The sequence below is a fragment of the Sipha flava genome, unplaced genomic scaffold (genome assembly GCF_003268045.1).
Source record: "Sipha flava isolate LNK unplaced genomic scaffold, YSA_version1 171_pilon_pilon, whole genome shotgun sequence".
Taxonomy (NCBI): domain Eukaryota; kingdom Metazoa; phylum Arthropoda; class Insecta; order Hemiptera; family Aphididae; genus Sipha; species Sipha flava.
This window is the reverse complement of record NW_020271925.1, coordinates 653955-668432: the sequence shown is the minus strand read 5'-3', so window position 1 is coordinate 668432 and position 14478 is coordinate 653955. Positions and strand designations below refer to the sequence as shown.

At 40.2% G+C, this 14478-nt stretch overlaps 1 protein-coding gene across 6 annotated transcripts in view; it reads left to right on the top strand.

Moving 5' to 3' along the window:
• LOC112680000 overlaps nt 1-14478 on the top strand; it is an 81737-nt gene that overhangs the window by 5961 nt on the left and 61298 nt on the right. For 4 of the 6 annotated variants that reach the window (XM_025549968.1, XM_025549965.1, XM_025549966.1 and 1 more), the window contains exon 2: nt 11463-11607. The exons of 1 other annotated variant lie outside the window; for it this stretch is intronic. The gene's annotated coding sequence lies outside the window, so the exon portion shown is untranslated. Of the gene's footprint in view, nt 1-4203; nt 4215-11462; nt 11608-14478 lie in introns of those variants that run through there. One more of the 6 variants, XM_025549964.1, reaches the window with a different exon arrangement.

The following is a 14478-nucleotide window of genomic DNA, read 5'->3' as shown; positions in this document are numbered from 1 at the left end:
TAAAAAATAAAAATATCTATCGGCTATTAAAATTTATACACATTATTGTTTTTAATGCTAAAACGGTTGAAAAATTAACAAGCACCCGGATTTATATCAAAATTCGCTGCCGGCCATATCAGCGTTTTTTCTCTCTGAAATATATACGTACGTGCACAAAGTATGGCGCGTATGTATATATGTATACTATTTCAGCACGTGTGTATACACGAACGAGAGGATTCGTTTTTATTTTTTTTTTTTTACTGTCGACCGGCACGCAATCGTATCTGACTGTGAATATTGGCCGAATAAATAAATATCGAAAAAAAAATTAGAAAAAAATTGAACACTAATGTACGAAACGTCGAAAAAAAAGCGGCTAAGAACAAACAAAGACATAATTCACTTACGTACGTACACATACACGCACGCATACCGCAACGCGTGGAAACCATAAACCTTTCTTTTGGTCGAAAAGTCTCGTCTGCAGTGTGTTTATCCCGTAACGTGGATATTTTTTACTCGAAGCAGCCGTGGGGGCATATTATTATTATTTTATTTGTTTATTTTTTTAATTAATATTTTCCCTTGTCTTATATGTGTACACATGTACGCACGTATATTTCTGCCGACGCCGCGTCATTACTATAATACATACAAACACACACACTCGCTCACATCGTTATAGCCATATGGCTCTACTCATATAAATTTATATATATATACATAATTTCATCTCCCCCACCCCATCGCGTCCCGTGCACACAATGGATGTTTTCTGTTCTTCGAGTAGCGGCGCTAACATTTACCCGTTGCATCAGCGGCGACCAGCCCGCGATTGCTCTGTATGCTCGCGCGCGTGTACGACCTACGAATGTACATCGAAGCGTGATATTATTATGTTGTAATGAATCTTTAATATTTACACGGTTAGAAACGTTTGTGACCGCGTGCTATGTATGCGTAATAAAAATCGCAAAATGGGTATACAGCTGCGGGGGGCGAACGCGCAACGCCGAACGGATAAAAACGTAAAAAAAAGAAAAAATAACATATTTATACGACGATAACCTCACGGGTCCAGATGTGTACAGTTGTTTTCCTCAAAATCCTACGTTGAATCTTGTAGACGCGCACGCACACATCATACAGAGTGCAACAGAAATAATAATCGTAGTTGAACTACTCGTGTTACCACGTGTCCATCAACGGACGGTACTTTTCACACCACGGTTCTCGACCGTTATGCGATTTCGCGTACTTATTTTTTTTTTTTTTTTTGCTCTTCCTCTACCGTTCTCTAAAGCGAGAACCGTGGTGCAGGATTTCGATTCTCGCAGTCCTGCACAACCACCTGCTGCAACGGTGTGACTTATGTTTGGGCGTTAGGATCTTAATTTGCTGAACCCGCACTGCATCGTTTTTTCGCGCAAAAGTACAGCGTATCGGTGTTTCCAAACGAGTAACGATATCGCAGCCGAGAACATGGTTTTTTGATGTTACAACCAATAAATCGCAAATTATTTAATTTCAACATTACATGCGCGGGTAGTCGACAACAATAGTAATAACTATAATGAGTAATAATGATTAGCGCCGAAATCGAAACGCAAAATAAAAAAAACTGTCTCGTTATCGCCCAGTGCTGCGAGTCGTACAAATGTAATGTAAAGGGAGATAAAAAGAGCCGGGTAACCGCCGGAACGCAATGCGTTTAAAAAGAACATAATGTCCGTTGAACCCAAACAAACGTATTTAATAATATCGGTTCCGTCTGTCGGTGGAGGCGATACATGCAGATTGTGTGCGACTGCAAAACCGGTACGCGGTGTATGTAGGTACAACGATCGGTGGGTACACGCCTGGAATGGGAGCAGTTCGGATTAGCATACGATACAGTTTACATGTATATATGAATTAATACTGTTTTATTATGCGCTTTAAAAACCGGGTTTTATGTATAGCGACGAGATTATACATTATTTTATAATTTTTTTTTTTTTTTTTGTTCTCATATCCAACTTCGATACGAAAATAAATAAATAGCAATAATAATACACTGGCCGACAAAAGCGCAGAGAGAAAAAATACGGGAAAAATCGTAATAATCGTTCGTACATTTGCATATACATATCATGTATAGTACTGCCAATCGAACATCAATTATACGCGTACGTACACCCACGCGCGTGCACACGTATATCGGTATATTTTACAACCATTGTATGCACTTTTATTGCAACTTTGTGTCCAAGCGGTACAGCAATATATGGAATATATGAATGCATTCCGCGTGCATATTATCAACGGATTCTATAAAAACAATTTAATCCACCCCAAAGCGGCTTTGATTTTATTTTTTTTTTCGCAATACTAATTTCCGTTTAGATTAAAATTTTTTCCAGGCGTATAAACAAATTATACATATATTTATATATTTATTTATATCTATATAGAACACGCTGCAAGGCCCTGTCCTTCGTCCCTGACTTTTTCCTAGTATTCGACCGCCATAAAATAAAAAATAAAAACTGGGGAAAAACTTTTTCGGATCAATACTGAAAAGCAGTTTAAACACACAACAAAGACTGCAACATTTCTTTTCTTTTTTTTTTCGTTTCATTTTCCCAGCAGACGAATACATTACCGTCTGCAAAAAGCCGATAACGTCGAGACTTTTACGACATTTGCCCGTGTAAAAGTACAGTTTTATCGTCAAAACTTATGGAAACCCGAAAATGATTACGTTGCAATCGTGTACGTACCGGTCGGAAGGGGTCGCAGTGTGCGAGACTGATGTTCGGGGGACGACGATGAATGCTGCAGTGATTGTACGTACACACATATAAAATGTATATTCAAATTGTTTACATATGTATTATATTTATAGACATGTACGTCCATCGGGTATTGATTTCAATACGGTTTTTGCGATCGCGGATCACTCCGAAAACGGGAACGACTGACCCACATAGTAAAAATATTATTTTAATACGCACGTCTGAAAATGATTTTTATTTTTTATTTCGAAAACCAGTTCAATTTCATCGGAACGATTATTTTATCGAAATCCCTCGCCGTAGATGTAAAAATATTGTATATAATATCGCATCACGTCCGCCGGCCGGTTATACTAGACCAGTTTTAGTGTGTTCATGGTAGATATTACACGTATATAGTGTGTTTTCCGTTTTGTTGTATTATTTTTTTAAAGAAAAAAACCGTACAACGCCCCGAGGTTGAACTCGAATCGAATACACTGTAATTTCACCAATTTTTTCCTACTTTTTAATCGTGCAAATATCCTCACGCGTATATACATATTTATATATATAAATATATATCAACTACGCGTCGTTATTTTATGCAAACTTTGCGGTTGCTCGTTTCGCGGTGCTGGTTAGTGTGCGCGCGCGTGTGTGTGTGTGTGTGTGTGCGCGCGCGCGCCCGCGCGCAAGTACAAACCGCTCATCAGTCTAGTGCTCCGATTGTCAGAAGCGTTCTGACCGCAAACGAAAATACCTAACCGCATGAGCCATGCTCAACGGAACACGGATATATCCATATTATAATTTTTTTACTATCGCGCGTATTCCCCGCCCATACCTAATGTACGTTTTCGTTGATTATCATTACTCTTGCGTACGCGCGCATTATAACACACTACGTATAATATTAGAATATGATGTGTACTACACAGTTGTACGCCGAGCGAGTTTCGGGGTTTGAACATTTTTTTGTTCGAACGTGATTTTCACCTTTTGTCGCACCGATGGTGCGCAGCAGCCGCAGAGTACGCGGCGGACCAATAACAGCCGCTGCACAAAAGGAGCAATTAACGGATAATTAATATTGTTTCACGCTGAGAACCACTTGATCGACGCGCGTCGCACCACAGCCGAGAACAAAAAGATTTTACGGTTTTGTGTGATATCACACGTTATAATATGTGATTATTATCTCTCTGGAGCTATTGTAAAAACGCCAGGAATACTGATCGTTTCTTCAACACTCGTACATAATAATAATAATAATATATAAATAAATAATACAAGTAAAAGAAAGAAAAAAACTTCTTACGTATGTGTGTGTGTGTGTGTGTGTGTGTGTACAGGTACGCGGCCGCGCCTATAAAACGTGTTAATGGATGTATATTATTTCGCCCCCCTAACCCCGCTCTCACCGTTTCGCCGTCATAATCCCAAAAGGTTAATGCAGTGACGGCTGTTTTCGTTCCGACGCGCGCAATGATTATGTTATTTATAACAATTTTTTTATTATTCGGTTTTTTTCCCCTTTTTTTTCTCTCTACACACACCCGTAGATTGTTCAGTGCGGTGATAAAATAAAATAAAATACCATGTATATACCACGAATAACATTCGCGTTGTCATCGTGTTGATGTACGTAACGAGAGAACTTTTGGGGACGAAAAACACTCGTACAAAACGTAGCCGTAAAGTGAACGCAACAAGATGTCGGTAACGGTCGGTGAACAGAAAAAAAAAGAAAAAAATGAACGGAAAATAACCCCTAAGAAATTGGTGGCACACATACGTATCGGTTTTACGATGTATAGCATACGGACAAAAGCGCGTTGAACCCTTCAGACTTTCGTAATGTTATTACGCAAGTCGCGGACGATTGAAAAAAATAAAAACCCACCCCCTCCGGTAATAATGCTTGATAGGGTGTCCGCACTACGACGCACTCGGCGTTTGCCCGGTCGCGATCGTCTGTCTCTCCTAGTGGGGGTACACTCGCGTTCGAGCTGGATTTTCGAGAAATTGGTTGTCGTCGTCACCCGCCGAATATCGTGTTCGTCATAAGTCGTCATTAAAAATTAAAAAACGGTTGGCGTAACATTGATAACATGAACTAACATTCAGATAATAATGAAAAGTATTTGGAAAAATACGTGTAGCGCATTTTGTTGTACGGTCGTCGAAAAACCGCCATCACGTCCGCTTGGTGTGTTTGTAGCGTTTTTTGAAAATCCCGAAAGCCGCGTGCTGCTATATGTTCTTACGATTATTATATAAGCACGTGATGAAATTAAACCGAGGATCGCTGTTTCTAACAAGGATTACAAAAATTGTTCAAGCTCCCTCTAGAGTCTGGAGTCCAGACGGTCAATGGAACGCCTATTCTCGAGTTTTTTACGGTTGGTTTTAAAGTACGCGCGTGAAACACGGTCAACCGCTAAACGAGGAGATGATGTGGAAAAATGGCTTACTTTGAAAGAAGAGTGGTTAGAAGGATTAGGATTAGGAGAAGTACAACAAATTGACCAATAACCCGGTATTAACGTGTAAAACACAAGCGTATCGAGTGGGCAGGTCGGTATGGAGGTCAAACAGGATTTTAAAAATGTTTTGGAAGGAAAAATCAATTGGAAAAGTCTACACTGGGCAGACAGAGGGTCAAAAACGATCTAACGGGTATATTGAGTAACATTAGTGGACAGCTTGGGTGGAGATTGATGGAGGGATGTAGTGGAGACAGCAAAAATCCTTCAACGACCGTAAAAGGCCAAGAAGAAGTGATTTTTCCCTAACCTGGTTTTCCCGTGAACTACCCCCCGATCACACTGGATGACACAGAGTACGCCATGAACGCCACGCGCGCGGTAACCGTTACGTTACCGCGATACGCACACGACCGTAAAATAATATCACAAAAACGATATCGTCGCCAGTCGTTAACAACAACAATAACAGTAATAATTACACAGGGAAGGGGCGATGGTCCGCGCACGCAATCGACCACGTGGACGGCCATGGTGACGGCGACGACGACGTAAACGGACCGTGAATGAATCAACCGGTTCTCCCCGCGGTCGCCTCGCACCGACGCCCAGACGGTTTGGCCGCAGCCCTCTTCGGGCACGCGACATCCGCCGCCGCGGTGCGACGAACGTTATCTGTCGCGTGTTATCTTCCGCGTACCGTTTCTCGTTCTGTTCTTTCGACGGGGCTCTCATTAGAACACTCCCGTGGAGTCGCGTCGTTGGCGTCGATCGACGTTTCGGCCGACGACAAACACGGTTGAAATCTTTCTCTCTCTCTGTATCTTCCGCACGGCTCGGAAGTGATCGCGACTTGTACGAAGTTTTGTCGTGGTCCGGTCGGAAACGAACATCGTTAATACTCGAACGTTTACCCTCGTGCTCCCGACGCGCAAGACCGACCACGTTGCGTACTCGGTTCACGTGGACCACCGACGGCGCGTCGGACGTTATTGCGTGTTTACGGTCTTCCTTTCCCGAATCCGTCCGATTCCTGGGCCGCCGCCGCCGCGCGCGTGCAATATCGTTCGCTGCTCGTATTACGTTAATCTCTAGTGCCGCGACCCGATGATTTCACCGTGCGGATCGGAAATCGTCCGAGTTCTTGTCTCGTACGCTATTGTTATTTTAACCGCAACGATCGCGTACACCGTACGGCGTTTCGAAATCTTATTGGCCGCGTGTTGCCGCATTACGGCGTATTACGGGTACGAATCGAAACACCTGCTAATTCGAATTAATACTAAATCACGTTTGCGTTACAATAATATATGTATATATATATAGTACGTATATGTTTAATTTATATACATATACATTTATACAAATGTAATTTTATTGTGTGTACAATTTATCAACGCGTTACGACTTAAACACGCGTTCCGTCGAGATATCTACGTGTGCGTATAGAATATGAGGTCACATTCCTGTTCGCGTACGACATAATAATACGTATTATCTATTATTATTATTGTTGTGCAGCGGTGGAAAAGAAATTTGGCGATATCGCGATATTACCAGTTCGTATTGAAATATCGAAAATATCGTGTCGCGATCATTCGGCTATTGTTCAACAAATAACAACTTCTTTACATCCCTGCGCGTATTGATGTACGTTTTAAACCAAATGTTTCTCCCATAAAATCCGTCGCAATGTCGTCGTGCGCAACGGTCGAACGATCATCGGTCATTATTCCTATCCGGGCACTTATTGCACGTCGCGTACACGCATGCACCGCGCGCGCGGTGGGTTTTTCGCTTACCGAAAACGTAGATTCAATATACGAACGTAAAAGATATTGCTGGGCGGTTCGGGTACGAATCGATAGTGAAAAGTTAATAAACTAAAAAAAAAAAATCGATAAAAATCAAATCGTTTGGATTTCTCGCATTATTCCGTCGTAAAACGCGAGCCGTTCGCGTTACGAACAACGACGAGCGGAATACACAAGTAGTGTACGCACCGCGTTTAGGTGAAATGTCTCGCGAACGCTGTACAGCTTTGCCCGAGCACGTGTTCATTTTATTTATTTATTTTTCCGTAAAAATACGCTATACGTTAATTTGTATTTGCACTTTTTTTCGTTTTAATGATCACACGTTAAAACTGACTTCCAGACCTTCAGTGTGTTGGTTGGCAGTCTCAAGATTTCGGCATTCCGCCGACCTTCGCATATTATATATGTCCGTATAACATTATACGCCAACCGGTCCGATCGATCAGCTGCTTGTCACGTTTTCTCGAATAAGCCGAAATACGAACTCTAGCAGTTAACCGAGTCCGTAGGTAACAGAACGGATATTATAGTGCATGCACTGCTACTTACTGTACACGACATATTATAAATACATCGCGCGTTGCATAATCATTGTTTTTTTCCACAAACAAACTACGTTTAAATTTAACTACACTAATACTATTATATGTTTACTATTTACAGTAGTTTTCATACGTTGCTTTGATTGATTTAAAGCGTCCAAATCGCAATATCAAATTATTATCATCTGATCGCCGAACACCGTACACTGCGACAAAGCGAGAACGGGGGGCTCACGATTTCTTGTCGAACAATAAATACGGCTGGCCGTGGTCGTGTGTATTAATTTTATACGCATACGAAAAGAACTCGTTTTATTGTAACCGAATATTATAAATAAACATGTAAATCGTAAATTATACGTGCTTTCGAATATTGTACATTTTCATCGTTAGTTTATTATAATAGTTATTTCCGTTCGTGCTCCTCTTCTATGACGATGATATCATGATTTTTTCAAACGGTGTACTAATGACGTGTTACATAGAAAAACAAACAGTGCTTTTAGGCAATCGTATACCGTGAAAATGTTAGTGTATTATATAGTATTCGGCTGGTTACAGACCTATACGGGAATTAAGATTTCGTTGTACGCGCGATCCGGTTAGGAAACGTGCACCCGTCAATAAGTAAAATTCGTGTGTTCTTTTAATATTTTTGTCTTAAAAGCTATTTTATACACTCCGATATACATATATATATTTTTTGTTAAATAGGGTCGGATGCTGCGTCGCATTCATTATCACAGATTACACGAAAATATTGTAAATACCCAACAAAAGAATCGTGCATTTACATATTCACCAAGCATCGTCGGTTATTAAATAAATCTTATTAACATAACAAATGTGTTACATCCTTTCACTTTTGATAGATACGCGCGCACACTCTCGTACACACAGACATAAAACGTAAGAGAAAAAAACGAATTCATTCATTCAAAAAATTATAATATTATATATTGTGCACTACTATATGTGTATATGTTTCGATGTGTAAATATATATATATAAACCACGTATGTACATACGTTAAAATAGATATAGCACGTTTTTATTGTAACATATATGAAAATTAATCGTCAGCTTGTCTGGGTTTCAATCGGTTCGGATGCCGCGGCGTCCATCGCGTTCCGTCGCACAGATATCCGTTTTTACACGTATTTCTAAAATCGTTCGGCTCTCGACGAGTGAAACGTTACAATATATTATATGACGAGGATGATCCCGACGTCGTACGCATCTGCTGCGTTCGGTCTCGCAGTGAGACGAGGACGTTTTTACGCGCTTCTCCGAAAATATGAAATATAAAATTAAAATTAAATTAAAAAAAAACTCGTTTAATATTATGATTACGCGATATCGTGCGCACATGCGTACACCGTTGGCGCGTATGTTTATTTAAAAAATTCGATTCGACGGTGGGCGCGCGCGCGCTCGAACGTTTTTACTTCGGTTCGCGGATACTCTACGCGGCGAGATCGTCGCACGTATGTAATGCGTGTATCGTACGGTCCGCGGGCGAATACCGACGTGAAAATAAAAACATTTAACAGAAAACCGGATCGACCGTGACGGCTACCTAACCGTACGCAGCGATATTCATGCATCACGTACGGCACGTAACTCGGCGGTGAACGCGCACGCGTGTGTTGACGCGCGGAAAAATGATCGACGGCCATGGGTGGACTGGCCAGGGAGACAAACAGGCGATCGTCTCCTGGGCCTGGGCCCTCGATAATGTCATATTGATTACCCATTCCACCTCTGTATACATATTGTTTTGGATTTCGCTCCCGCACCGCCGACGTCGGTTTGACGTTACGGTCGGCCGATTCGGCATAATTAGCGGTAGCGACGTCTGTGCGTTGAATCGTCGCGATGGTACGAAACGCGACAAACCGAACCCGTGAACCACATAGCAATAATGGAAACGTACGTGGACCGACCGGAGAGATTGTCGACGCGTTGACGGAAAAACTTAAAACTAACAATATAGTCACGGGGGGGGGGGGGGGGGTTTGATTATTTTTTTTTACAAATCGTTATTGTCACCGTCTCTCCGCAGTTCGAGCGTAGAACAACGCTCGTTTTCACGTCCGCGCGACGCGTACCGCCAACCAATCGCACACGGATCTTACTTGAGCGTTATTCGGCTGTAACCACGAGCGGTCGAATGCAGGACGAGTCCTTGTGTCCGCGGAAACGATAACCGTTTTCAGCATCACGACCGAAACGGAGAACCGTCGTTTTATCAACCTGCCAACGCGATAGTCGCCCGTCGTCGTTCAAAACCCTTACGGCTCCCAAGTCCCGTCCGGAAGTAAAATCTTTTACGGCCTTGTCCTCGATTGCATTGAGCGCGCACGCGTTTTTTGATACGTGTTCCGTGCACGTCGAAGTCTTTACGATACCACTCCGGCCGATATGTCTTTGTTACGGTATTGAAATCTCTCGATTGCAAAAAACCAGTGAACACACGATACCGCGAGCCTTGTCGCGATTGAACGTCGTCGCGTTCTTTGCGTCGCGCGTTCGCTATTGAATTCGAAATCGATCAAGTCCAGAGGACACAATAAATGTAAATCTATGCATATGAACACGGTAAAAGAAAAAAACTAGCCATTTCGTACCCACTACAACTGCACTGGGGTGCCACCATATCGTATTATTACTCGTGGGGGACAATCGCAGTGCGCGCGCGTCGGGTGACATGTACGCGGATTATGGGAGTTGACCATGATCAATATGTTTAGGAAAAATTGGAGGAAGGACGAAAACAAAAGGAAACTTAAAACGGGTTCGTGATTCCAAAATGGCGACTGTACGGTCGACTTATGCAAATATTAATAACGGGCGATGGGAACTATGTACACATATATATATATATATACATTATATGTATATTTATCGGGAAAAAAAAGAACGTAAGGGTTACCGACAAACAAACACAATAGCAATAATAAAATATAGAAGGGGTATATATATTTTTTTTAATACTCTTTGAGAACTCGTTACGTGCTAGGGGTACTCACTTCTGTGTGTGTTTGCATATGAATAGGAGTTCAATTTTTTTTTCTTTTTTTTTTAATTCTTCCCTACAGTAAAACAGAAAGGGAAATGTGCGCGGTACGCGTCGTAAATACTAATATTCGATATGAGTCATTATTTTTAATGAAAAGCGCCGTAAAGCCCGGTGTCAATTTCGGGAGCACGAATTACGCGTGAGTCATCGAAATCGAAAAAAATGTGTATTCTACAAGAAAAGAAAAAAAATTTGAAAAAGTATGCGTATACGGGTTGGGCGAAATTCATTTTTTCGTTAAACGCAATAATAATATTTTAAACGGTCTTAATGAATTTTCGTCGAATGTATATATATATATATATATGTATACCCTTGAAGCTAATTAGATTCCATTATATAATCTCCGCCGCCACCGCCGCTGCGCGATGGATCTATCGTGCGTGCACTAATTCTCTGAGCCCGCTGAGGTCGTCCGTATTGGCTCGTTAATCATATTTTAATTAAAATAAAAATTAAGAGAGAAAAAAATAATATATTTTATACGTACGTACGTACGTCGCCGGGCGTATATGATGCGTATAAACTCGGGTAGAATACGAAAAAGAATACACGGAGCCGGGTTTGTTTAGATGGTATTATATGGTGGGCCGGCGGACCGTGTTTTTTTGAGGTCATTTATCATTTCGTACAAGACGATAGCCGGCAGACACACTCCTTCATCGTATTTATTTATTTTATTATTTTTTTTTCTTTATCTTCTTCTCTTCTCTCTTAACTAACCGGAGGAATCTTAATTATTTTGGTTTTTTGACAAAAACAAAGATTTATTATTGTTCTTTTGTTCGCAGACGTCGTCAAATATGACGGGAATTTAATTACATCTGTATGATAATAATATAAAAACGGCGCGGTCAAATCATTGTTCTAAACGTCTTCGCCGCCGTCACAGCCATCGTCGTCGTCGTCATCGTCGTCGTCGTCATCGGGTAGGAGGTAGGTGTTCGTTTCATTTTCTTATATTTTGGCACGCGCGGTCATCGTTAGTGTTTCACCGGCGAAAAACATGAACGCGCGAATAATGTAATTATTATCGCGGCAAAACGTTTTCCGATTTCTGTACGCAACGATATGATCATGACGTGATATCGTTATTTTTCTTAGATTTCTCTCGCGGTAATAATATATTGCTTATTCCATCAATAAAAGGTTGTTTTACATATATCATGTTATACGTACACGCAGTTGCCGTGCAATAATACGTGTGTAGATTTCAAGTACGGATTTCAAAACTCTTTCACGCTCGATATTGAAATAATAATCAAAACCCGACTGCTTTACAATACGTATTTACACAATAACATTTTTATTGAGCAAAGTAATACAAGAGAAAAAATAACATTTAGGAATTAATATTTACAGTAACGCTGTGCTATCGTTAAGGATAACTTTGTGATGATATACCGGAGTCTCTAAATAGTTTAAATAAAATAACAAATATCTTAAGTGGTATAAGACTAAATATATTCATTTATATTAACTTAGCGAAAATAATAAAAATACAATACTATTTATAACTATTAATTAAACATGCACTTTTTTTTAAAAAAAATCCTAAAGTATGAGTAATTAATAAGTAGCCATTTGTTTTTTAATAGTTTAAAATACTAGTGATTTTTACTATTTGAAGTTTTTGGCATTACTGAAATCCAGTTGTCAGATAACTGTCAGCGAAATTAGTAGTAGGTATTAACTCTAAGAATGTTGACGTATTCAAATCTAGTATTATATTTATGAATAAAACAGGTTCTATTAATTTTTTTTTTTTGATTTATATAGATTAATGTTTTTTGATAAAAAAGTTGTTTTACAGTTAATATTTTAGTTTCTGCGTATAATCGATAGTTAAGAGTTCATTTAGGTTATTATTTTTACTACGGTATTTTGTGCTACTCGTACATTAAATTAATTTAACAAATGTTGTTAATTGAGTTTGACCACTTCTACCACATACAACAATGCCATTTACCAATAATTATTAACAATGATTAAATAATGATAAAAAAATGATAATTTTATAGCAGTATGTGCAATTCGATGTGGACGTCGTAGCCAACAACGAAGACACCGTACATTATCGCTTACAGCTGGCCTACACGCGTATTCTTTTAATAATCATAGTAACGTATAATACGGTGTATTCGTTTTTGATTGTTTTTAAATATGGTAGTGGTGTATACGAACGCCGGCGGCAGTGACGTGTTGTTTTACATTTCGGGAGTATAATAAATTCTGTTTAATGTGTACGCGCTCTCGTCGTATCGTACGTAATACACTTAGTTATGCATTTATCAAAGTCGATGGAAAACGATTGGTCACATATTGAAAACGAACTAGTCTGTATGTAGAATAATAGAAGGAAAAATCGAAGGTGAGGGAGACCGAGAACATTATTAGTCGAACAAATGATCTCCGATACTGGACTGTCAAGGTACACGAAGTACTAAGGATGTTATTTAGCCAGAAACCGGGGAATTGCGTGCGAGAGGAGAGAAAGAGTAGTTGTGTTTATCGTCGAAGTGCTTGGCACGATCCGAACAATTTGGACTTACGCTCACGCAAATCTAAGATCCAAAAGACGGCAATACTAGTATTGCACACGGGTAGCTACCATGGATTTTTAATATTTTTTCATAATTTATTTTTCTCATCGTGTCTACCGCGGCGCATGATATCACGAATAACAATTAACAAAGACGGGGAATATTACATGCTCACACACAATATCGTATAATTTAGTACGCGCGAACCCATCGTCAAACCGTGACTCCGATACGTAACCACGCGGATAACGATCGCCGCGTTTTTAAAAAGTGTTATGTTATATTTATATGGTATTACATAGGTACTGCAGCGAAGAACCTATTGCGTACACACGTCGCAACGTGAAAACGAACATTCCTCCGCGATACGTTATAACGATTTCGGTTTAATTTACGAGCCGAGTACGAGCTGTAAGGTTGTAACGATTTTATATCCCTGGAAAAAAAAAACATTTTTAGTTTTTATCCATCAGTCGAATAATAATTAAAATCGAGCGAGTAGGTTTGCCAATATATGCGAGCGGCGTCACGACGCGATTTACGCTATTAAAACGCACGAAGTACATAATACGTTATTTTTATTTCGATTTTATTTTCAATTTATTTTTTTTTCTTTCATTATTCTCATTTCCCCTTGTCGCAACGACAACAATAAATTTATAATACAAACTATAACGTGTACGAATTTTGCACACTAAACGGCACTGGTACGTCGTGTCTTCTTGTCGTCGTCACATTATTATTACAATATTATTATACTACTCTAAACGTTGTTCACACGCCCCCGTACATTACGCACCAAACCGTGTGCGCGGAACACGTCTGCATTAAACCCAATTCGTAATCGTTATCCAATTATATTTCTGTGGACGATTTAATTTGTACAATAATATTAATAAGCCTACACGTTTGTTTTGACACAGCGAGTCGGTAAAATTAAACCGCCGTAAACCGCAAACATTGTTCTTCGACGAATCGTGGTCTAAAATAATTAAGCGTTACCGGTTTTCGGTGGGCTCCGGCGATCGTTCGTAACGTCCGAAGGGGGCTGGAAAAAGTTTGAGAACCGCTGCACAATAAACGTTGACCGGATGCCCGCCCGTACACGCCGTCGTCGATATGTTGTTTTATTACTTTTTTTCTCTCGTTTTTGCCGAGCAAAAAACTCGGTTTGTTAACTTCAGGGCGTAGGACGCCGTGGTGGTATCATATTATATACTTCGGAGGTGTATAACGATCGCCGAGTAATACGAGAAACCGCACA